The following is a 23,994-nucleotide window of genomic DNA, read 5'->3' on the forward strand; positions in this document are numbered from 1 at the left end:
GAGGCTGAGTATATTGCTGCATCAGAGGCAGCAAAGGAGGCAGTTTGGATCCACAAGTTCATCACTGAACTTGGGGTGGTTCCTAGCATCGCTGACCCAGTTGAGCTCTATTGTGACAATAATGGAGCTATAGCACAGGCAAAGGAACCTCGCTCACACCAGCGGACCAAGCACATACTGTTAGTTAGAGCCCTAGAGCCAATCATTTGATGATTGTATGGACTCATGTATATCATATTCTTTTATATTAATAAAGGCATTTGTTTGGTTATTATACTTATTTATATTAGTGCCAAATAGACTAAGTATAATAGCGTCCTTGAGTAGAAGGTTCATACCTATATCAATCGATTAGTTGAATCGATAGTGAGATGATATAGGGAACACTACTCTAAATCATTCCTAGTCGAGTATTAGCATTCGGGGACAATGTTAATACAATAAGACTAGCATGTAGGTCAGCTCGATGACTTGATCTCACAAGTCATGGATATAGAGATATCAAGCTGACACATGGGTATGCATTAGAGAATGTTTACTGAATGACCCGCCATGAGAAAGTATCATGGATCGTTATATGAGTGTCATATACTTTCTCATGTGGCTATTAGTATGACTATTAGTCCTTAGACCTGAAGTCACCATGGATCCCTACATAAGGAGTTATGTGCTTTGGTTTCGTCAAACGTCACCCGTAACTGGGTGGACTATAAAGGCGATTACTGGGTATATAACGAATTATGTAGAGGGATGTGAGTGATGTAGATGGGATCTATCCCTCCCATATGACGGGAGCGACATCGGTATTCTTGATAGAGTGAGACCACTAAGTGCATGGCCATGCCCAAATGAGTCAACATTAGATGTTGAGCTCATTTGATCGAGTGAGTCTACTTGGAGTTCAAGATTTAGATTGATTAGAGGATGACATGGTCTATGCCTCACATTGATCAATCTAGATGTCTAGGATAGAAGGACACTTGTCATTATTTTGTGAGTTGGCACAATTGGTAGTCACAAGGTGATGTCGGATCTCGACATTCTTGTAACTTGGGTAGTAATGATGTGTTGCTAGATACCGCTCATTACTTATGCTCCTAAATGGGTTTAGGGCATTGCCAACGTTACAAGAACCTATAGGGTCACACACTTAGGACAATTAGGTGGAGATTAGGTTCATATGATGAACCAAGAGGATTAGATTCATTTGATGAATCAAATTGGATTAAGAGTAATCCTAATTGGGCTAACTTGAGTTCGACTCAAGTTGATTCATGTGTTAAATGAGTCTAATTTAGATTTTGACTCATTGAATCAATTTAATTTAATGAATTAGATTCATTATATTAAGTTGGCTCGAATCAAATGGTTGGATTAGATCCACCATGGTAGAGATGGAGTCAAGTTTGACTTGACTTGAGAAGGAAGACCAAAGGTCAATTTTGACTTGACCTTTTTGCCACCTCATTGGTGAGTTGGCATTAGGTGGACCAATAATGATGTTCCACATCATCATGGGTGCCACCTCATGGAAGTAACAAAGCCACTCTCTTAATGGTTTCATATTAATTGTAATTAATGCAATTAATGTAATTTTATGATTTCATATTAATTGCAATTAATGCAATTAATGTGAATTTTGAAATGTGGCCGGCCACTTGGTTTTTGGGTGAAAAAATTCATTTTTCATTCACTTGTGTGCATCTTCCTCCTTCTCCCTCTCAAGCTCTCCCTCTCCCTCTCCTCCCTTGACCGAACCACATAGGTGCTAGCACACCTTGGTTTTGGTCATCTCCATCTAGTGTGTCCGTGTGGATACTTCTAGAGGACCGGCGCTTGACGGTCTTGAGATCCGGCATCATTTGGACGAGCCGGAACGCGAAGGGCATCGCATCAAGGGTAAACACTTTTTCCTCATAGATCTAAGTAGTAGATCAGTTTTTGAACTCGTACAAGAAATAGTTTTTCAAATTTTTATACAAATATTTGCACGGATCTACGGCTTTGGGTCCTTCGGGGTTTCCGCGACGCGAAAAAGCGGTTTTCGAGGCACGTGCAAAGACTTGTACGAGTTAGTTTTTGGTTTTTGGAAAACAAAAAGCTTCTGTGATTTTCTGGAAAAATTCAATTTTTATGTTTTTATGGGTAATTTTTCCTTATAGGCGAAGCACAAGTGTCTCGGCACTTGTAGGCTTCGGCTATCGGGAAGAATTTTTTCAAACGGCTTCGTTTCGACCCAAAATCTTTTGGGACAGCGGACTCGGGTGCCTTTAGATCGCAACGGAGCAACTCACGATGGTTAGATCATGGGTAGGGGCGCTGCCCCTAACCCCGCAAGGGGATTTGCTCCGCGATCGCACCCGAAATCGCTAAAAACGAACCCGTCGGGAAGATTTTTCCGAAACGGTAATGTCTCGGCCCAAATCGTTTTGGGACAGCGGGTTTAGGCGCTGTTGGATCGCAAAGGAACCCTCGCGATGGTTAGATCGCGGGTAGGGGCGCTGCCCCTGGGCCCCGCAAGGGGATCCGTTCCGCGATTGCGCCCGAAACCGCTAAACGGGACCGCCGGGAAATTTTACTCGTAAAAATTGTAAAAATTAATTTTAAAATTATAGAAAATTATGAAAATATATAATTTTGAATTATATATTAATTTGTGATAGTCATGGCCCAAAATACCCAATAAGATTGGATTTGTGTTGTAATTCATAATACGGCCTGCGTGCCGTTATGTGTTTGCGAGTGTTGTATTATATTCGCGACCTGCGCGTCGTGCCTTCTCTTATTTTCTTGTTGTAAATTAGATTTAGACTCGAATGTAACTCGAGTTTCAAATTGTAATGTACAAATTGGAGCGGTGGAGGGTCCACACGAGACGGAGTTCCGAGGCGGGCACGAGCAACACAAGGTGGTCAAAGGGAGTAGCTTGAAGAAGCTGTTGACCCTAGGTTGACCAATCGATCTTCTCATTGGCTTGAGAAGATCGTAGTAGGGCCATGACTAAATCACAAATAGATTAATTAATTGCTTGTGTATGTGATGCATATTTAATAAGTAGTTAATTAATTAGTGCCTAACGATTAGATTAGATCTAAGTCGTGCACATGATGCACCCTTGCGATTAGATTAGATCTAAGTCATGCACAAGATGCATCCCTTCTCGATTAGATTAGATCTCAATCGACTCAACTCTAATGCCTAACCGTGCCGTGATACCTATCACTACCTCGATCACACGTATTGTTGAATCTGCCAAAGCAGAGCAATACATAATATCTTGGTAGGGTACGGAGGGACAATCTTGGTCCCGTCTATCAAAGCATGGGTGAATACAAACTCAATTAGATTGAGTATTCATAGTTACTCGGTTGGATCGAGTCAACTATAGGCATTCTTCCAATAGTTGGAAAGATAGGTCAATATCACATCTATATTAACTCTCGGGCGTATTAGCCAAAGCTAACTCGAGTTCTAATATAAATACGGATATTGATTCTATAAACAAGAGTTGCATAGAGATGTAATTGGTAATCGTTACCTACCGATCATACTAAGCCTTGGGCGTATTAGCCAAAGCTAACTCAAGGGTTAGTATGATGTGGATCTTGTCCCACAAGAATTATAGAATTCAGTGGGAGCATCATTTAATTAAAGGCCTAATTAAATGATTTTAAAGAATATGATACTTATTTCTGCATTTATTTCTGTTGTAGAATTGCCATGACGTCGAATACGAACATTTTCTCCCTGCGATCTGTCCTTAAGAAGGACAAGCTCAACGGAGCAAATTTCCTGGACTGGTACAGGAACCTGAGAGCCCTAGGAGCAGCCTATTCCGGAGGCTCCTCCTGCCAATGCCCCGCGAGCTGACAAAGATGCTTACAAGAAGCATCAAGATGACGCATTAGATGTGTCATGTCTAATGCTCGCAACCATGAACTCTGAGCTTCAGAAGCAACATGAGTTAATGGGTGCTTACGATATGGTTGCACATCTTTGTCAACTATATCAAGGACAAGCAGGGCACTGGAAGAGGAACTTCATAGGATACCTGGAAGATCTTAACAAGAAGAGAAATAAGATTTCTTCTTCAGGTATAAATGTTATAGAAGTCAACCTCTCTATTTCTTCGTCGTGGGTATTAGATACCGGATGTGCTTCGCACATTTGTACTAGTGTACAAGCACTGAGAAATAGCAGAGCATTGACAAAGAGCGAGATAGACCTACGAGTAGGCAATGGAGCACGGGTTGCTGCTGTTGCTGTAGGGACTTATTTTCTATCTCTGCCCTCTGGGCTTATACTAGAGTTAGACGATTGTTGTTATGTGCCTGCATTGACTAAGAACATTATATCAGTTTCTTGTTTGGACAAGAAAGGATTTTCGTTTATAATAAAGAACAAATGTTGTTCTATCTATTTAAACGATATGTTCTATTGTAGTGCACCTCTGATAAACGGACTCTATATTCTAGATCTAGAGAGCCCTATCTATAACGTTAGTACCAAGAGGTTCAAATCGAACGATATGAACTACACCTATCTCTGGCACTGTCGCTTAGGTCATATAAATGACAAGCGCTTATCCCAGCTCCATAAGGATGGTTTGCTGGACTCATTTGATTTTGAATCATATAAGATATGCGAGTCATGCCTACGAGGCAAGATGACCAAGACTCCTTTTAGTGGGCACAGTGAAAGAGCGACTGATTTGTTAGGACTCATACATAGTGATGTATGTGGCCCTTTCAATGTCGCTGCTAGAGGCGGTTATAGATACTTCATCACATTTAATGATGATTTCAGTAGATACGGTTATGTGTACCTGATGACACATAAATCTGAATCCTTTGAAAAGTTCAAAGAATTCAAGAATGAAGTACAGAACCAGCTTGGCAAGAGTATTAGAATACTTCGATCCGATCGAGGTGGAGAATACTTAAGCCATGAGTTTCGTGACTATTTAGCTGAGTGTGGGATTCTATCCCAACTCACTCCTCCTGAAACACCACAGTGGAATGGTGTATCCGAAAGGAGGAATCGTACCCTATTAGATATGGTACGATCTATGATGAGTCACACAGATCTTCCGACATATCTATGGGGATATGCTCTAGACACGGCAGCTTTCATTCTCAACCGAGTTCCATCCAAGGCCGTGATAAAGACACCATATAGGATATGGACTGGGAGATATGCCCAGGTGTCTTTCATGAGGATTTGGGGTTGTGAGGCTTACGTTAGACGTCAAGTCTCAGACAAGTTAGGACCCAAATCCGACAAGTGCTATTTCATCGGATATCCCAAGGAAACTAAGGGATATTACTTCTACATTCCCAGTCAGCACAAGGTAGTTGTGGCAAAGACTGGGGTCTTTCTAGAAAGGGATTTTGTTTATAGACGTTCGATCATGAAGAAGTTCAAGATGTGAACAATAGCACTGATGCCTCGATGGAAATTGAACTGGAACCACAAAGTGTTGTGGATGATGTTGTTCCACAAGGAGTTGAGGAACAACAACCAGTTCAAGTAGACATACCTCTTCGCAGGTCTGATAGGGTACGTCGTCAGCCTGAGAGATACTCATTTCTCTTGTCTGACCATGATGACATTGTGCTCATAGAGGATGAGCCTACCACCTATCAAGAAGCTGTGATGAGACCAGATTCTGAGAAATGGCTAGAAGCCATGAGATCCGAGATAGAATCCATGTACACCAACCAAGTATGGACTTTGGTTGATCCACCTGAAGGGGTAAAACCCATTGGGTGCAAGTGGGTCTTTAAGAGAAAGACTGACATGGATGGACTTATCTATAAGGGTCGCTTGGTAGCTAAAGGTTTCAAGCAGATTCATGGTATTGACTATGATGAAACCTTTTCTCCAGTGGCGATGTTTAAGTCCATTCGGATCATGCTTGCTATTGCAGCCTACCATGACTATGAGATATGGCAGATGGATGTCAAAATCACGTTTCTGAATGGAAACCTACTCGAGGATGTGTACATGACACAACCTGAGGGTTTTGTAGATCCACAGCATACTAGTAGAGTATGCAAGCTGCATAGGTCCATTTATGGACTAAAGCAAGCTTCTCGGAGCTGGAATCTTCGATTCGATGATGCGATCAAACAGTTTGGTTTCATCAAGAATGAAGATGAGCCTTGTGTCTACAAGAAGGTTGTAGGGGACATAGTTGTCTTCCTCATATTGTATGTGGATGACATACTACTCATTGGGAAGGACATCCCTATGCTTCAGTCAGACATGGCTAGGGAGTTGCTTCTCAATGAAGGACTTAGGTGAGGCATCTCGTATTCTTGGGATACAGATCTATAGAGATAGATCTAAGAGATTGCTTGGCCTAAGTCAGAGTACATATATTGACAAGGTACTCCTTCGGTTTGCCATGCAGAATTCCAAGAAGGGATTTCTGCCGATGTCACATGGCGTGAGTCTTTCGAAGACTCAAGGTCCCTCTTCTAGAGAGGAGAGAGACCGCATGGATCAGATCCCTTATGCCTCAGCCATAGGATCGATCATGTACGCCATGCTGTGTACTCGACCTGATGTCTCGTATGCTTTGAGCATGACGAGCAGATACCAGTCAGATCCAGGTGAAAGTCACTGGATAGCGGTCAAGAATATTCTTAAGTACTTACGAAGGACTAAAGAATATTTCTTGATATATGGAGGCAATGATGAGCTAACTGTAAAGGGTTACAGTGATGCCAGCTTCCAAACCGATCAGGATGATTACCGATCGCAGTCAGGGTTCGTGTTTTGCTTAAATGGTGGTGCTGTGAGCTGGAAGAGTTCGAAGCAGGACACACTAGCTGATTCTACAACAGAGGCTGAGTATATTGCTGCATCAGAGGCAGCAAAGGAGGCTGTTTGGATCCGCAAGTTCATCACTAAACTTGGGGTGGTTCCTAGCATCGCTGACCCAGTTGAGCTCTATTGTGACAACAATGGAGCTATAGCACAGGCGAAGGAACCTCGCTCACACCAGCGGACCAAGCACATACTACGGCGCTTCCATCTCATTCGAGAGATTATCGATAGAGGAGATGTGAAGATTTGTAGAGTACCTACAGAGGCTAACATTGCAGATCCCTTGACCAAGGCTTTGGCACAGAGGAAGCATGATGGTCACACTAGGTCTTTAGGCTTTAGAGCCTATACTGATTGGCACTAGTGCTAGTGGGAGATTGTTAGTTAGAGCCCTAGAGCCAATCATTTGATGATTGTATGGACTCATGTATATCATATTCTTTTATATTAATAAAGGCATTTGTTTGGTTATTATACTTATTTATATTAGTGCCAAATATACTAAGTATACTAGCGTCCTTGAGTAGAAGGTTCATACCTATATCAATCGATTAGTTGAATCGATAGTGAGATGATATAGGGAACACTACTCTAAATCATTCCTAGTCGAGTATTAGCATTCGGGGACAATGTTAATACAATAAGACTAGCATGTAGGTCAGCTCGATGACTTGATCTCACAAGTCATGGATATAGAGATATCAAGCTGACACATGGGTATGCATTAGAGAATGTATACTGAATGACCCGCCATTAGAAAGTATCATGGATCGTTATATGAGTGTCATATACTTTCTCATGTGGCTATTAGTATGACTATTAGTCCTTAGACCTGAAGTCACCATGGATCCCTACATAAGGAGTTATGTGCTTTGGTTTCGTCAAACGTCACCCGTAACTGGGTGGACTATAAAGGCGATTACTGGGTATATAACGAATTATGTAGAGGGATGTGAGTGATGTAGATGGGATCTATCCCTCCCATATGACGGGAGCGACATCGGTATTCTTGATAGAGTGAGACCACTAAGTGCATGGCCATGCCCAAATGAGTCAACATTAGATGTTGAGCTCATTTGATCGAGTGAGTCTACTTGGAGTTCAAGATTTAGATTGATTAGAGGATGACATGGTCTATGCCTCACATTGATCAATCTAGATGTCTAGGATAGAAGGACACTTGTCATTATTTTGTGAGTAGGCACAATTGGTAGTCACAAGGTGATGTCGGATCTCGACATTCTTGTAACTTGGGTAGTAATGATGTGTTGCTAGATACCGCTCATTACTTATGCTCCTAAATGAGTTTAGGGCATTGCCAACGTTACAAGAACCTATAGGGTCACACACTTAGGACAATTAGGTGGAGATTAGGTTCATATGATGAACCAAGAGGATTAGATTCATTTGATGAATCAAATTGGATTAAGAGTAATCCTAATTGGGCTAACTTTAGTTCGACTCAAGTCGATTCATGTGTTAAATGAGTCTAATTTAGATTTTGACTCATTGAATCAATTTAATTTAATGAATTAGATTCATTATATTAAGTTGGCTCGAATCAAATGGTTGGATTAGATCCACCATGGTAGAGATGGAGTCAAGTTTGACTTGACTTGAGAAGGAAGACCAAAGGTCAATTTTGACTTGACCTTTTTGCCACCTCATTGGTGAGTTGGCATTAGGTGGACCAATAATGATGTTCCACATCATCATGGGTGCCACCTCATGGAAGTAACAAAGCCACTCTCTTAATGGTTTCATATTAATTGTAATTAATGCAATTAATGTGATTTTATGATTTCATATTAATTGCAATTAATGCAATTAATGTGAATTTTGAAATGTGGCCGGCCACTTGGTTTTTGGGTGAAAAAATTCATTTTTCATTCACTTGTGTGCATCTTCCTCCTTCTCCCTCTCAAGCTCTCCCTCTCCCTCTCCTCCCTTGACCGAACCACATAGGTGCTAGCACACCTTGGTTTTTGGTCATCTCCATCTAGTGTGTCCGTGTGGATACTTCTAGAGGACCGGCGCTTGACGGTCTTGAGATCCGGCATCATTTCGACGAGCGGGAACGCGAAGGGCATCGCATCAAGGGTAAACACTTTTTCCTCATAGATCTAAGTAGTAGATCAGTTTTTTGAACTCGTACAAGAATAGTTTTTCGAATTTTTATACGAATCTTTGCACGGATCTACGGCTTTGGGTCCTTCGGGGTTTCCGCGACGCGAAAAAGCGGTTTTCGCGGCTCGAAGAACCCAACACATACTACGGCGCTTCCATCTCATTCGAGAGATTATCGATAGAGGAGATGTGAAGATTTGCAGAGTACCTACAGAGGCTAACATCGCAGATCCCTTGACCAAGGCTTTGGCACAGAGGAAGCATGATGGTCACACTAGGTCATTAGGCCTTAGAGCCTATACTGATTGGCACTAGTGCTAGTGGGAGATTGTTAGTTAGAGCCCTAGAGCCAATCATTTGATGATTGTATGGACTCATGTATATCATATTCTTGTATATTAATAAAGGCATTTGTTTGGTTATTATGCTTATTTATATTAGTGCCAAATAGACTAAGTATAATAGCGTCCTTGAGTAGAAGGTTCATACCTATATCAATCGATTAGTTGAATCGATAGTGAGATGATATAGGGAACACTACTCTAAATCATTCCTAGTCGAGTATTAGCATTCTGGGACAATGTTAATACAATAAGACTAGCATGTAGGTCAGCTCGATGACTTGATCTCATAAGTCATGGATATAGAGATATCAAGCTGACACATGTGTATGCATTAGAGAATGTATACTGAATGACCCGCCATGAGAAAGTATCATGGATCGTTATATGAGTGTCATATACTTTCTCATGTGGCTATTAGTATGACTATTAGTCCTTAGACCTGAAGTCACCATGGATCCCTACATAAGGAGTTATGTACTTTGGTTTCGTCAAACGTCACCCGTAACTGGGTGGACTATAAAGGCGATTACTGGGTATATAACGAATTATGTAGAGGGATGTGAGTGATGTAGATGGGATCTATCCCTCCCATATGACAGGAGCGACATCGGTATTCTTGATAGAGTGAGACCACTAAGTGCATGGCCATGCCCAAATGAGTCAACATTAGATGTTGAGCTCATTTGATCGAGTGAGTCTACTTGGAGTTCAAGATTTAGATTGATTAGAGGATGACACGGTCTATGCCTCACATTAATCAATCTAGATGTCTAGGATAGAAGGACACTTGTCATTATTTTGTGAGTAGTCACAAGGTGATGTCAGATCTCGACATTCTTGTAACTTGGGTAGTAATGATGTGTTGCTAGATACCGCTCATTACTTATGCTCCTAAATGGGTTTAGGGCATTGCCAACGTTACAAGAACCTATAGGGTCACACACTAAGGACAATTAGATGGGGATTAGGTTCATATGATGAACCAAGAGGATTAGATTCATTTGATGAATCAAATTGGATTAAGAGTAATCCTAATTGGGCTAACTTGAGTTCGACTCAAGTTGATTCATGTGTTAAATGAGTCTAATTTAGATTTTGACTCATTGAATCAATTTAATTTAATGAATTAGATTCATTATATTAAGTTGGCTCGAATCAAATGGTTGGATTAGATCCACCATGGTAGAGATTGAGTCAAGTTTGACTTGACTTGAGAAGGAAGACCAAAGGTCAATTTTGACTTGACCTTTTGCCACCTCATTGGTGAGTTGGCATTAGGTGGACCAATAATGATGTTCCACATCATCATGGGTGCCACCTCATGGAAGTTACAAAGCCACTCTCTTAATGGTTTCATATTAATTGCAATTAATGCAATTAATTTGTGAGTTTTTGAAAGTGGCCGGCCACTTGGTTTTGGGGTGTGAATTGATTTTCCCATTCAAGTGGTGTAACTCCTTCTTCTTCCTAGTGTTCTTCCTCTCAAGCTCTCCCTTTCCCTCTCCTCCTTCCTTGGCCGAACCACATAGGTGCTAGCACACCTTGGTTTTTGGTCACCTCCATCTAGTGTGTCCATGTGGATACTTCTAGAGGACCGACACTTGACGGTCTTGAGATCCGGCATCATTTGGACGAGCGGGAACGCGAAGGGCTTCGCTTCGAAGGTATAACTTTCATCTAGTGTAGATCTAAAGTTTTACAAACTCGTACAAGAACAAGTTTTTCGAAAAAGTTTTTGTTTACGAATCTTTGCACGGATCTACGGCTTTGGGTGACTCGGGGTTTCCGCGACGGGAAAAAAGCAGTTTTCGTGGCTCGAAGAACCCAACAGATGTTATATAAACCAATGCAAAGGATGCATTGTGGTTTAGTATGGGCAGATACATCAAGAGAAGGTCAAAACTAGGACTTTAGGTTAATGTTCAATTGAACAATTTAGATAGTTTTGGGTTTTATGTAAATCTTAGGATCTATGTTAAATATATTTTTATATATATTTTTTTCAAGTAGAGATTGGTAAATCAGACCTCTCCACCAAATTTGAAGATTTTTGGAGATTTATGGAATTTTTGGTATATTATTGAAAGTGAGTCAGAAATACTATTTGGGGCTAAAATAGTGTACCAGTCGACTGGTAACATTGTTCATAATCACAAAATATTTCTGTGAGCTCATTTTAAAGAGAGCAGTCAACTGATACAGTCTAAAAATATTTTTCAACATTAGAAAATAAACAAAAGAGCAGTGAACATATATGTAATCTTTTGGGGATTAATACATGATATTTATAGTCTTTAAAGGTTAAAAAGTCCAATAATTGGGATATTGTTGGAGCTCTTTTTGATTTATAGTAAAGGGGGAGAAGTTTTGGATTTAAGTAGGAAACTTACACACCTTTGCAAGAAATCCTAGCTCAAGGGGGAGCTTAGGTGAAGAGGGAGCGATTGTTTATTTATTGGCAGAGGGGAGAAGTTTACCTTTGCGAGAAATCTTAACTCAAAGGGTAGCTTAGGGGATTTAGGTTCCATTATTTATGCATGAGTTGATTTGCATATGTATTATTATATTGTTTCTCTAACTTAAACGAGTTCCTAAACATCAAAAAGGGGGAGATTGTTGGAGCAATCTGTGTGACACTAAGTTTTGATATTTAGGCAAAGCTTTAAGTTAGGATTATTGTTGTATTTGATATGTGCTTGTGAGTGTGTAATATGCAAGTACAACAAGGAAAAGTCTAAGTGTGATCTTGGAAATGGTCAAAGTCCAAGTGGAGTCTTGGCGGTGTAAGTCCAAGTATGTAGTCTTGGCAACGTAAGTCCAAGTATGGCTTGGCAAGGTTGAAGTCTCGGAGTAAGGATCTCTTGGCAAAGGATGAAGTCCCCGAGGTGAGGAGTCTCTTGGCAATGGAAGACCTGACAACAAGAACAATGTCAAAGGAAGCTCCTAAAGGAAAGACATGAAGGATGGGGAGGCATCTGAGGGACACGAGGCTGATGGAGGAAGCTAGAAGGCAAGGTCGAGGTTGTGCGGGTAAGGACGGGTGCATGAGAGATTGTACTTAGGGTAAAATCCTATGTTTAGGATTTTACTAGTTGACTAGCAACTGGACAAGTCGACTAGGCCAAGGCACAGAATATTTTTGTGCTCGATGGTTGTATAAACCAGTTAACTAGTATTGTAGCAGTCAACTAGGCTATAGCAGTTAAATACTATAGCAGTTACAGTAGCAATTAACTGGTAATTTTATCAGTCGATTAGTATCGAGCTGTTGGCATGTAACGATCGAATTCCTCACAGGGCAGTCGATTGGTAGGTGGGGTTTTCCAACCTGTGACCTATATAACCAAGGCTTTGGAGCTTAGTTTGTGTTGACGAAAAAGATTTGGTTAAAGTCTATTAGAAGTCTCCTAATTGCTCTAAGTGTTGGTGCGGGAAGGATCCGACGATCAAACCTTAGTTTTGATAATGGCAAAAGGGATTCAAAGTTAAGGTTAATTGTTATCTAACGATCTTATATAAGGTTTTCAGGAAAGTCCTAACTACAGTTAGGCAAGTGTAAAATCCTAAGGGGTGGTAACATTAAGTTTTAGGGAGTGATAACCCTAGGTGGAGGAAAACTCTAAGGGGCGGCAACCTTAGGTCCTAGGGGGTGGTAACTCTAAGTGGAGGAAAATCCTAAGGGGTGAGGGGGGAAGGGTAACCTTAGGTCCTAGGGGGTGGTAACCCTAGGTGGAGAAAAACCCTAGGGGGTGGTAACTCTAGGTCCTAGGGGGGTGTTAATCCTAGGCAGAAAGTCCAGTCGGTCTGGAGGACCGGACTGGCAAACAGGTATGCTCCCCTGAGTGGAGTAGGTGAGGACGCATTCCCCGGAAGAGGGAACAATACGCGTCAGTTTTGTTGGAACCCCAAGGTATTTTGATGTGATCAAACAAGCTAAGTTAGGTCCTGCGTTTGTTTAACCCTTGTGTCTAAGTGTGCAGGAGCTTAGGAACACAGGAAGTCGAGCGAAAGACGTGGCTAGCGAGAAGGACGGCACGGGAAAGAGCCGACGGGCTCGGTGCGTCCGAGGGACGAGGTGTCCGCGGAAGAGTACACCGGTGGACGAGAAGAGCGTGCGCGACGCTCGAGGGACGAGAAACCGAGAAGGAAGGCTGCTCGAGGAGAAGGCCGGAACATGGGTTCGGGTGAGCCCTATTCCGGAAGGCCGAGATCACCCAAACTAGCGGAGCCGGAGCGAACAGACCCGGACCAAGACGAGCTAAACTGAGACGAGCTGAACCGGAGCAGAGAGCCTGGACCAGAGTCAACTTTGTTGACTTGATAGGTCCGGGCGCCCAGAACCATTCCGGGCGCCCAGGGGTTCATATTCGACCAGATCGAAGCTGATCGCGAGCTGACCATTGAGGGATAAAATTTACCCCCTCGGGGGCGCCCGGAACCCCTTCCAGGCGCCCGGACCAGTACTATAAATAAAGTACTGATCCGTACATTCAAAATACTCCTTCTGTGCTTTCAATTCTGTTCTTTTCATTTATGCTGTCAACATTGTAAAGAGGCTACTCCGCCCAGAGGAGAATCAGATAGTGTGCTTACATTCCTTGGATTAGCAATCCCCTGATTGCAAACCAAGTAAAACTCTGGTGTCTGCTTTTCTTTACTTAGTCTCTTTTATTTATTTATTACAAGTGTTCATTATATAGTTGAAATCCGAGAAAGGTTCGAGTTTTATTTTGTAGGGCAATTCACCCCTCCCCTCTTGCCGGCCTGCAAAGGGACCTACAGGTTTGACTTATGGTTTCTGGTTGGAAATCTGAAGTCAGAACCGGACAGCTTGGAGACTGTCAAACATTTCATCTATTATGATTATTATGTGTTAACGTTGTGCTACAGGTTATTTTGGAACTAATGTATCTTGCAAGTACTAAAACACAAAGTTTTGCCTCGGATGAACAGTACTCGAGGCGCCCTCATGGAGCTTGAGACGCCTCAGGTGCAAGGCAGATGCAGCACATGCAACAGGGCTGGAGGCACCTCGGACGGATCTAGAGGCACCTCAGATAGGCTTGGAGGGGCCTCAAAGGGGGATGGAGGCACCCTCAACTAGATAAGCTGCGACCAGTTTAGTGCTGATCCGCGTGGCTGACTCGAAAAGATTGGAGGCGCCTAGGAAAGGCATGGAGGCACCCTCAACGTCTGATAAAAGGACATCTTTACTAGTAGCTGATAATATCGATTCACGAGCAACATTTCTGCATCCATCTACTAACGAGAAGTTTTGACAAAGCTACAACAAGTTTTCGACGACTCGACACTCTGATTTCATTAATTTTATGTCGTCGGTATAATTTCTTTTACATTTCTTGTAATCCATCTTGTAAATCTTTTATGCGATTATAGTGATTGCCCAAAGTTAACGCTCAATGAGCGTTGGCCTTGGAGTAGGAGTCACCCAACGCTCCATACCAAGTAAAATCTTGGTGTGCTTTTTGTCTTTGTATTTTTCCGCTGCCTAATTCTCGAGTGTTTTACAAATCCGAAATGCGTGAAAGCCACGAGCGCTATTCACCCCCCTCTAGCGCGATCTCAATCCAACAATTGGTATCAGAGTCGGGTAGCTTCGATTTGGTGCAACCACCAATCAAGCACTTTTTCGTGGTATTTTCAGTTTTTCAACGTCGATCGGAATTGGTACTCTTGCCGTCTTCCGATCTAGTGTTTTTTCGGAATTGGATTTTTGCTCGAGGTTGGTGCAACACCACCCGAGTTCATTTTTTTTATATATCCCGCACTACTAATCCAGGATCAAGTCCTGGGACATTCCTGTGTTCGTTTTCTTTGTGCTAGTAATCAAATGGCCCTTCAAGAAGGCTATAGTGCCACTCACCCACCGCTCTTCACCGGTGACGACTTCGGGTACTGGAAGGGTCAGATGGAGGCATATCTCCAGATTCACTTTGAAGTCTGGATGATCGTCAAAACCGGGCTTCAACTACCAACTGACGGCGCTGACAAGCCACTACCATACGAGGACTGGGACACAACTCTTATCAAAAAGGTAGCAGCGAACGCCAAGGCGACTTGCACCCTCCAGTGTGGTCTATCGAAGGAGGAGCTGAACCGCGTCGGCCCTTTCTCCAGCACCAAGGAATTGTGGGAGAAGCTGATCGAGCTTCATGAAGGGACGTCCGACACCAAGGTAAGTAAAAGGGATTTAATACTTAATAAACTATATAATATTAAAATGTAGGAAAACGAGACGGCTAGCCAACTCCACGCCCGGATACAATACCTACTCAACGGGCTACATGCAATCGAACAGAAAGTGGAGAACCACGACATATTGAGGTATGCCTTAAACGCATTTCCGAGGAACACCTTGTGGGCATCCATGGTAGATGCTTACAAGGTCTCTAAGGATCTTTCGTCAATTAAACTAAATGAAGTATTTGCAGAATTTGACTTACATGAACAGATTAACTCATGTCCGGCCGAGAAAGGGATTGCTTTAGTTGCATGTACAAGCAGAACCCGGGAAACTAAAACAAAGCGAAGAACCAAACCAGAATCAGAAGAAGAACCAGATTCGAACGACGACGATGATGAGCTCACGACCGAACTCATCAACCTAGTGAGGAAAATCTATAGAAAAAAGAGGGACTTCAACAAGAAGGATGTCAAAAAGGTAATCTAGTCCAAGGAGGCCCAACCAAAGGTGGAGTTCAAGGTGACGTGCTACGGGTGTAACCAAAAGGGGCACATCAAGGCCAATTGTCCAAACCAGAAAGATGCAAAAAAGGCAAGAAGGAAGAAGGCCCTGAAGGCAACTTGGGACGAGTCATCTTCAGAGGAGTTCGATGACGAAGAACTTGAGCAGATGAGTTTTCTCGCAATGATGGCCCAGGACCAAATCAACGAATTCGAAAGCGAGGACGAATCGGAGGCTGAGTCCGAGAGAAGCCATGGATTCACATCCGTTTCCGAAGGGCCAAACCCCTTTGTAAGTACAAATCGTTTATATAATTTAATAAATTACTTAATGCGCAAATTAGCTAAGTTTAATATTCGGATCAAGTCTCTTCTAAAGGAGGTAACATTCCTTAAAGAAGTGACTAATACCGAATCCTTGCCTGACCCTGTTCAGGATGGAACCTCAACTCAAGTTCAAAAACTTGAGAAAGAGAATTCCAGCTTGAAAAATCAAGTCAAGGATTTGAAGACTACACTGGAACGGTTTACACTGGGTTCCAAGAATCTTGACTTGATTGTTGGAAAATAGAAAGCCATATACAATCAATCCGGACTAGGATATAAAGCTAAAAAGAAATATGAGTCTTATTTATCACTTATTAACAGATCAAATAGTAAGATAGTCCAAGTATGGGTACCTAAGTCCAACCTGGTCAATCAAGTTGAACTTGGTCAATATTGGGTCCCCAAGGATCAAGTACATTACCTTGATAGACCATATCGAGGCTATAATGTAGGGGGAGCCAATAGAAAAACTATCTTAATAAATAAATAGAATTGTTTGATGACTGTTTATTTACTTTCCTGTTAATATGCATGGTTAGATTAAGATAGATTAAGGACCTAGGCATAATTTACACTTGTTCAGTTAAACCTAGGAATTTCATAAAGAAAATTAATTATGACATTTCTTTGAGCGGTTCTGTCTAGGAAGTGGTGGATGATCCCATGCCCAAGAAGGCCTAGTGCCTCGCCATGACATGGGAACCAATCCTTGAAATACATATTTAATTGACTAATTGGAAAACCTAAGTTTAACTCAAATATAAATTAAGTCTTAGAAATAATCTAAATCAAAGATAACCATCTCACAAAAACTACTTAAGGTTCCTTGATTGATAACTTAGAATCGGGTGAGATGAATTTAGATTAAACTTAGTTCAAATTAATAATTTAACTTAATTAATCAATTTAATAATTTAACTTAATTAATCAATTTAATAATCTAACTTAATTAATAATTTAACTTAATTAATCTATTTAATAATTTAACTTAATTATTAATTTAACTTAATTAATCTATTTATTAATTTAACTTAATTAATCAATTTAATAATTTAACTTAATTAATCAACTTAATAATTTAACTTAATTATTAATTTAGCTTAATTAATCTATTTAATAATTTAACTTATTTAATCTATTAAATAATTTAACTTAATTAATCAATTTAATAATCTAACTTAATTAATAATTTAACTTAATTAATCAATTTAATAATTTAAATTAATTAGTCAATTTAATAATTTAATAAAATTAATAATTCAATCGAATTGACTTAACCCAATTGAGTTAATTAACTTAATAAACCATCTCACAAACACTCATAGGAATACCATGCTTGATCATCTAGATTGGGTGAGATGGAACATTAAGATAATTTCAGTCAAACTATCTTCTAAATCCCGAAATTGACCCAAGTCAAATACTTTATGTAGGAACATAAAGATTTGGATAAATGGATGCTAGATAGTGGATGCTCCAGACACATGATTGGAGACAGACTGAAATTCATGAAGTTGAAACTCAAGAACCTAGGGTCTGTCGTGTTCGGCAACGACGGAACCCTTAAAGTAATCGGAATAGGTAACATCCAACTAAATTCCGATTTTTACATTCGAAAAGTATTATTAGTTAAACAATTCAGTTTCAATTTACTTAGTATTAGCCAGTTATGTGACTCAGGATATTTAGTCACATTTTCAAAAAACTGAATGTATAATTAAGAATATTAATAATCCTGAAATTAAACTTAAGGGTATTAGGAAAAAGAATATTTATACTATAGACCTACCAACTTCCTCACTAGAGTGTTTATTAACACAACAAGAGGAAATTGAGTTATGGCATAGGAGACTCGGTCACACTCATACTAGACTCATTTCAAAAATGAGTTAAAATGGTCTAGTTAGAGGTCTGCCCAAATTAAAATTTATTGAAAATTCAACTTGTGATGCTTGTCAACAAGGTAAAACAGAACAACTTCAATACTTGAGCTCCTTCACCTAGACTTGTTTGATTCACATGGAGCCAAGTCACTAAGCAAAAATCAATATTGCTTAGTAATAATCGATGACTACTCAAGATTTACTTGGGTAAAATTTTTAAAAATGAAAGATGAAACCTTTGAAGTATTTAAAATTTTTTGCAAATTAATAGAAAATGAAAAAGACACTCAGATAAAAAGAATTAGAAGTGACCATGGGGGAGAATTTAAGAACCATAACTTTATTGAATTCTGTGAAACTAATGGGTATAAGCATGAATACTCTTGCCCTAGAACCCCCCAACAAAATGGTCTAGTAGAACGTAAAAACATAACCCTACAAGAAGCTGCTAGTACCATGTTAAACGAATACAAACTATCTAATCAATTCCAGGCTGAAGCAATTAATATAGTCTGTTATATACAAAATAGAATTTTAATTAATAAAACTTAAAATAAAACACCGTATGAAATATATTATAATAAAATTCCTAACTTAAACTATTTAAAAGTATTTGGGTGTAAAGTATTCATCTTAAACACCAAAGATTACTTAGGAAAATTTTTATCAAAAACAACCCCAGGAATATTTTTAGGGTACTCAACAACCAGTATGACATACAGAATTTATAATAAAAACACCCTAAAAGTTGAAGAGACTATAAATGTAATATTTGATGAAGAAAATAAAATACCCAATTTAATAAATGAAAATAATATAGAAAATGCTAACTCAAGAAATATAGAAGATGATGAAGAAAACCTACTTAAACCTAGTGACTCACAAGAACCTATTACTAACCCAAATATAAGGCCAACTAGAACAAGTATTAATCACCCATCTGACCAAATTTTGGGTGGTCCAACTCAAGGAGTCAGAACTAGGTCATCCTATAGGAACCTAAGCCAAATAGCCCTTATTTCCAAAATTGAACCCAAAACTATAGATGAAGCCCTACCAGACCCAGACTGGACCTTAGTGATGCAGGAAGAGTTAGCCCAATTTGAAAGAAATCAGGTCTGGGAATTAGTACCTAAACCCATGAGCAAGACTATATTTGATACTAAATGAGTTTTTAGGAACAAATTAGATGATCAGGGCAATACAGTCAGAAACAAAGCTAGATTAGTAGCCAAAGGATTTAATCAAGTAGAAGGGTTAGATTATGATGAGACCTATGCCCCTGTAGCTAGACTTGAATTCATTAGGATGCTGCTGGCCTATGCAGTACACAAGGGATTCAAGCTATACCAAATGGACGTAAAATCCATATTTTTAAATGGATTTATTAAAGAAGACGTATATGTAGGTCAACCCTTAGGATTTGAGGACTTAGAACATCTAAATCATGTCTTTAGACTAAAAAGACCCTATATGGACTAAAACAAGCTCCTAGGGCTTGGTATGAACGCTTGTCCAATTATCTAATATCAAAAGGGTTCAACCAAGGTCAAATAGATCCAACCCTCTTTGTAAAAACCTTAGAAAAAGACATCTTTATAGGCCAAATTTACGTAAATGATATAATTTTTGGATCAACTAACTCCAAAATTTTAAAAGAATTTACCAAATTAATGGAAGATGAATTTAAAATGAATCTGGTAGGTGAACTGAACTTTTTCTTAGGTTTACAAATTAAACAAACCAAAGATGGAATTTACATTTATCAAACTAAATATGCTAAGGAACTAGTTAGAAAGTTTGGAATGGAAAACTCAAAAAATATTAATACACCTATGACCACTAATATTAAAATTGACTCAGACTTAGAAGGTAAACCAATAGACTTGAAATACTATTGAAGTGCGATAGAGAGTCTACTGTACCTAACTACGAGCCAACTAGATATTCTTTTCGCAGTAGGTATGTGTGCAAGATACCAATCTTGTGCAAAAGAGTCTCACTTAACCTTTATTAAAAGAATACTAAGGTATATTAAAGGGACCCTAAATGTAGGATTATGGTACCCTAGATCTTGTACCCTTGACTTAACTGGCTACTCTGACTCAGACTATGCCGGGTGCAAGCTAGATAGAAAAATCACAAGTGGCAGCTATCAATTTCTAGGTTAGTGCCTAGTAAGTTGGTCAAGCAGAAAGTAACACTGTGTTGCTTTATCTACCACTGAAACTGAGTATATAGCCCTAGGTGAATGTGCATCTCAACTGTTATGGATGATGCATACACTAAAATAATATCAACTAGAATATCATAAAACAAAAATTTTAATTGATAATATAAGTTCAATTAATCTAACCAAAAACTCAATTCACCACTCAAGGACTAAACATATAGAAGTAAAGCACCACTTTGTAAGGGATCACGTAGCTAAGGGTGATATTGTACTTAACTACGTTGAGTCAAAGTCAAATCTAGCTGACATATTCACAAAGTCCTTACCTGAACTTGAGTTCAGCTCACTTAGAAGACAAATAGGGATGTGCTTAGTAGAATAGAATTCATTTTTTGTGCTTACTTTTCTCAATTTCTTTTGTTTTAAAAATCTTAGGAAAAGTATTTTTCAAAATTCCAAATTTTAGATGATTCAAAAATCTGGTTTAGCCTAGGAATTTACCCCCTAGATATTATGTACCCCTAGATTTCAGCCAGAGCATCTCACAAGCACACTAGGTCTAACTTGCTTGTGTTTGAAAATACTTAGAACGGAGTGAGATGCATAGGGTACAGTCTAGACTTTAGTATGCTTATTTCTATGCATCATAATAAGTCTGGACAATAAATACCAAAATAACAGTAATCAAGTTAAGTTATCCAGACTTAGTCAAATATAACTGAATCACTAACTTAACTTGACTAGCCAAGTGAAATTTGTTGCCCTCTAGGTAATCAGCTAGTAACTAATGGTTACACATGTGTACAAGGAATTTAAGTATTTACCTTTTAGTTACTCATGCTTAGACTTTAGGATTTTTTTTTCTTTTTTCTTCAAAGTGATATTGACCTGAGTTAAAATTTTATAAGTTTTTTTTGGTATTTAAAAGCTTCTTAAAAAATTAGCTAAGTTACTTTTCCAAAATACTTCACTTAGATAAAAATACTTTTCCAAACTTAGTTTTTTAAAGAAAAGTTATGTTTTCACTTAGCTATAAGTTTTATAATGCAATTAATTCCAACAAGGTAAGTGTTTATTAAAGCATGTTTAATCCTCTATTTAAAAGCCTTTATGGTTCTTAAAATTTTCCTTTTTCTCTCTTTAAAAGGTAAACGTTTATTTAACACCCTATTTTTTCCAATTATTTTTCTTCTTTTTCTCACTTAGTTATTTTGATATATGGCAAAGGGGGAGAGTATAAGAAAATTAAAAGAAAACTTTAAAAATTTAATTTTTTTTTCTAAAAAGGGGAGTTGTAATTAAGGGGAGCTTATCGTTGTATGTGCTAAAATTGTGCTATCTTTATGCTTGTGCCTATGATTGGTGATGCTTTGTATTTTTTCATTATTATCCTTTTGCTTAACTTTGAATTTTAGTTGTTATAATCAAAAAGGGGGAGATTGTTGGTATCGGAAGCATCCGACGATCAAACCTTAGTTTTGATAATGGCAAAAGGGATTCAAAGTTAAGGTTAATTGTTATTTAACGATCTTATATGAGTTTTCAAGAAAGTCTTAACTGCGGTTAGGCAAGTGTAAAATCCTAAGGGGCAGTAATCTTAGGTCTTAGGGGGTGGTAACCCTAGGTGGAGGAAAACCCTAAGGGGCGGCAACTTTAGGTCCTAGGGGGTGGTAACCCTAGGTGAAGGAAAATCCTAAGGGGGGGTAACCTTAGGTCCTAGGGGGTGGTAACCCTAGGTGAAGAAAAATCCTAGGGGGTGGTAACCCTAGGTGGAGAAAAATCCTAGGAGGTGGTAACCCTAGGTCATAGGGGGTGGTAACCCTAGGCAGAAAGTCCAGTCGGTCTGGAGGACCAGACTAGAAAATAGGTATGCTCTCCTAAGTGGAGTAGGTGAGGACGCGCTCCCCGGAAGAGGAAACAGTAGGCGTCGATTCGACCTAGGGTTTTCGGTTGGAAATCTGAAATCAGAACCAGACAGTCCGGAGGCTGTCAAACATTTCATCTATTATGATTATTATGTGCTAACGTTGTGCTGCAGGATATTTTGGGACTAACATATCTTGCAGGTACTAAAATACAAAGTTTTGCCTTGGATGAACAGTACCCGAGGTGCCCTCACGGAGCTTGAGGTGCCTCGGGTGCAAGGCAGATGCGCGCACGCAGCAGGGCTGGAGGCGCCTTGGACGGATCTGGAGGCGCCTCAGATAGACTTGGAGGCGCCTCAAAGGGGGATGGAGGCACCCTAAACCAAATAAGCTGCGACCAGTTTAGTGCTGATCTACACGGATGACTCGGCAAGATTGGTGGCACCTCGGACAGGCATGGAGGCGTCCTCAATGTTCGATAAAAGGGCATCTCGACTAGCAGCTGATAATATTGTTGGGTTTTTCAGGCCGCGAAAACCATTTTTTCGCGTCGCGGAAACCCCCTAGCCATTGGATCCGTGCGAAGAAAACTTTCGAAAATACGAGTACGAGTTTCAAACTATGATCTCCAGTAGATCTACAAAGGAAAAACATTTTATACCTTCGATGCGAGCCCTTCGCGAATCTCGCTCGTCCAAGGTACGCCGGATCTCATGATTGTCAACGTAGACAATCCTCTAGAAGTATCCACACGAACAAGATGTGTTTTCTAACACACAAGGATGGAGAAGAGAGCACCACAAGTGTGCTAGCACTCTCTAGGGCTCTCGGGTAGGATTGGAAGAAAAAGAAAGGAAAAGAAGAGAACACACTCCTCTAAAATCTCTATGTGACTTTCACTAACCTTTCTTCTTGGATTAGATTCACTCTCCTTTCTTCTCCCTTGCTTGAAACCCACGACCAAGAGAAGAGAAGGAGTAAGAAGAGAGCTTAGGAGGAGGAAGATCACTTGAATGAGAGTTACTCTTGAAAAAATGAAACTCTTTTCATCTAATTAAGTAGTTTGTAACCTCCATGGGATACCAAGAGTCACAACTCTTGGTAACTCCCATGAGGTGGCACTTCACTTAAGTAACCATGATGATGTGGAGCATCATCATTGATCCACTTAATGCCAACTCACCAATGAGGTGACATAAAGTCAAGTCAAACTTGACTCTTCATCTTCCTCTCAAATCAAGTCAAACTTGACTTAATCTCTCTCATGGTTGATCTAATTCAACCATTTAATTCAAGCCAATTTAATATAATGAATCTAATTCATTTAATTAAATTGATTCAATGAGTCATAATCTAAATTAGACTCATTGAACACATGAATCAACTTGAGTTCAACTCAATTAGCCCAATTAGGATTACTCTTAATCTAATTTGATTCATCAAATGAATCTAATCCTCTTGGTTCATCATATGAACCTAATCTCCATCCACTTGTTCTTTGTGTGTGACCCAATAGGTTCTTGTAACATTGGCAATGCCCCTAAACTCATTTAGAAACATAAGTAATGAGCGGTATCTAGTAATACATCATTACTACCCAAGTTACAAGAATGTTGAGATCCAACATCACCTTGTGACTACTAATTGTGACTCCTCACAATATATGACAAGTGTCCTTCTATCCTAGACATCTAGATTGATCAATGTGAGGCATAGACCGTGTCATCCTCTAATCA

The sequence above is a fragment of the Zingiber officinale genome, chromosome 1A (assembly GCF_018446385.1).
Source record: "Zingiber officinale cultivar Zhangliang chromosome 1A, Zo_v1.1, whole genome shotgun sequence".
Classification (NCBI taxonomy): domain Eukaryota; kingdom Viridiplantae; phylum Streptophyta; class Magnoliopsida; order Zingiberales; family Zingiberaceae; genus Zingiber; species Zingiber officinale.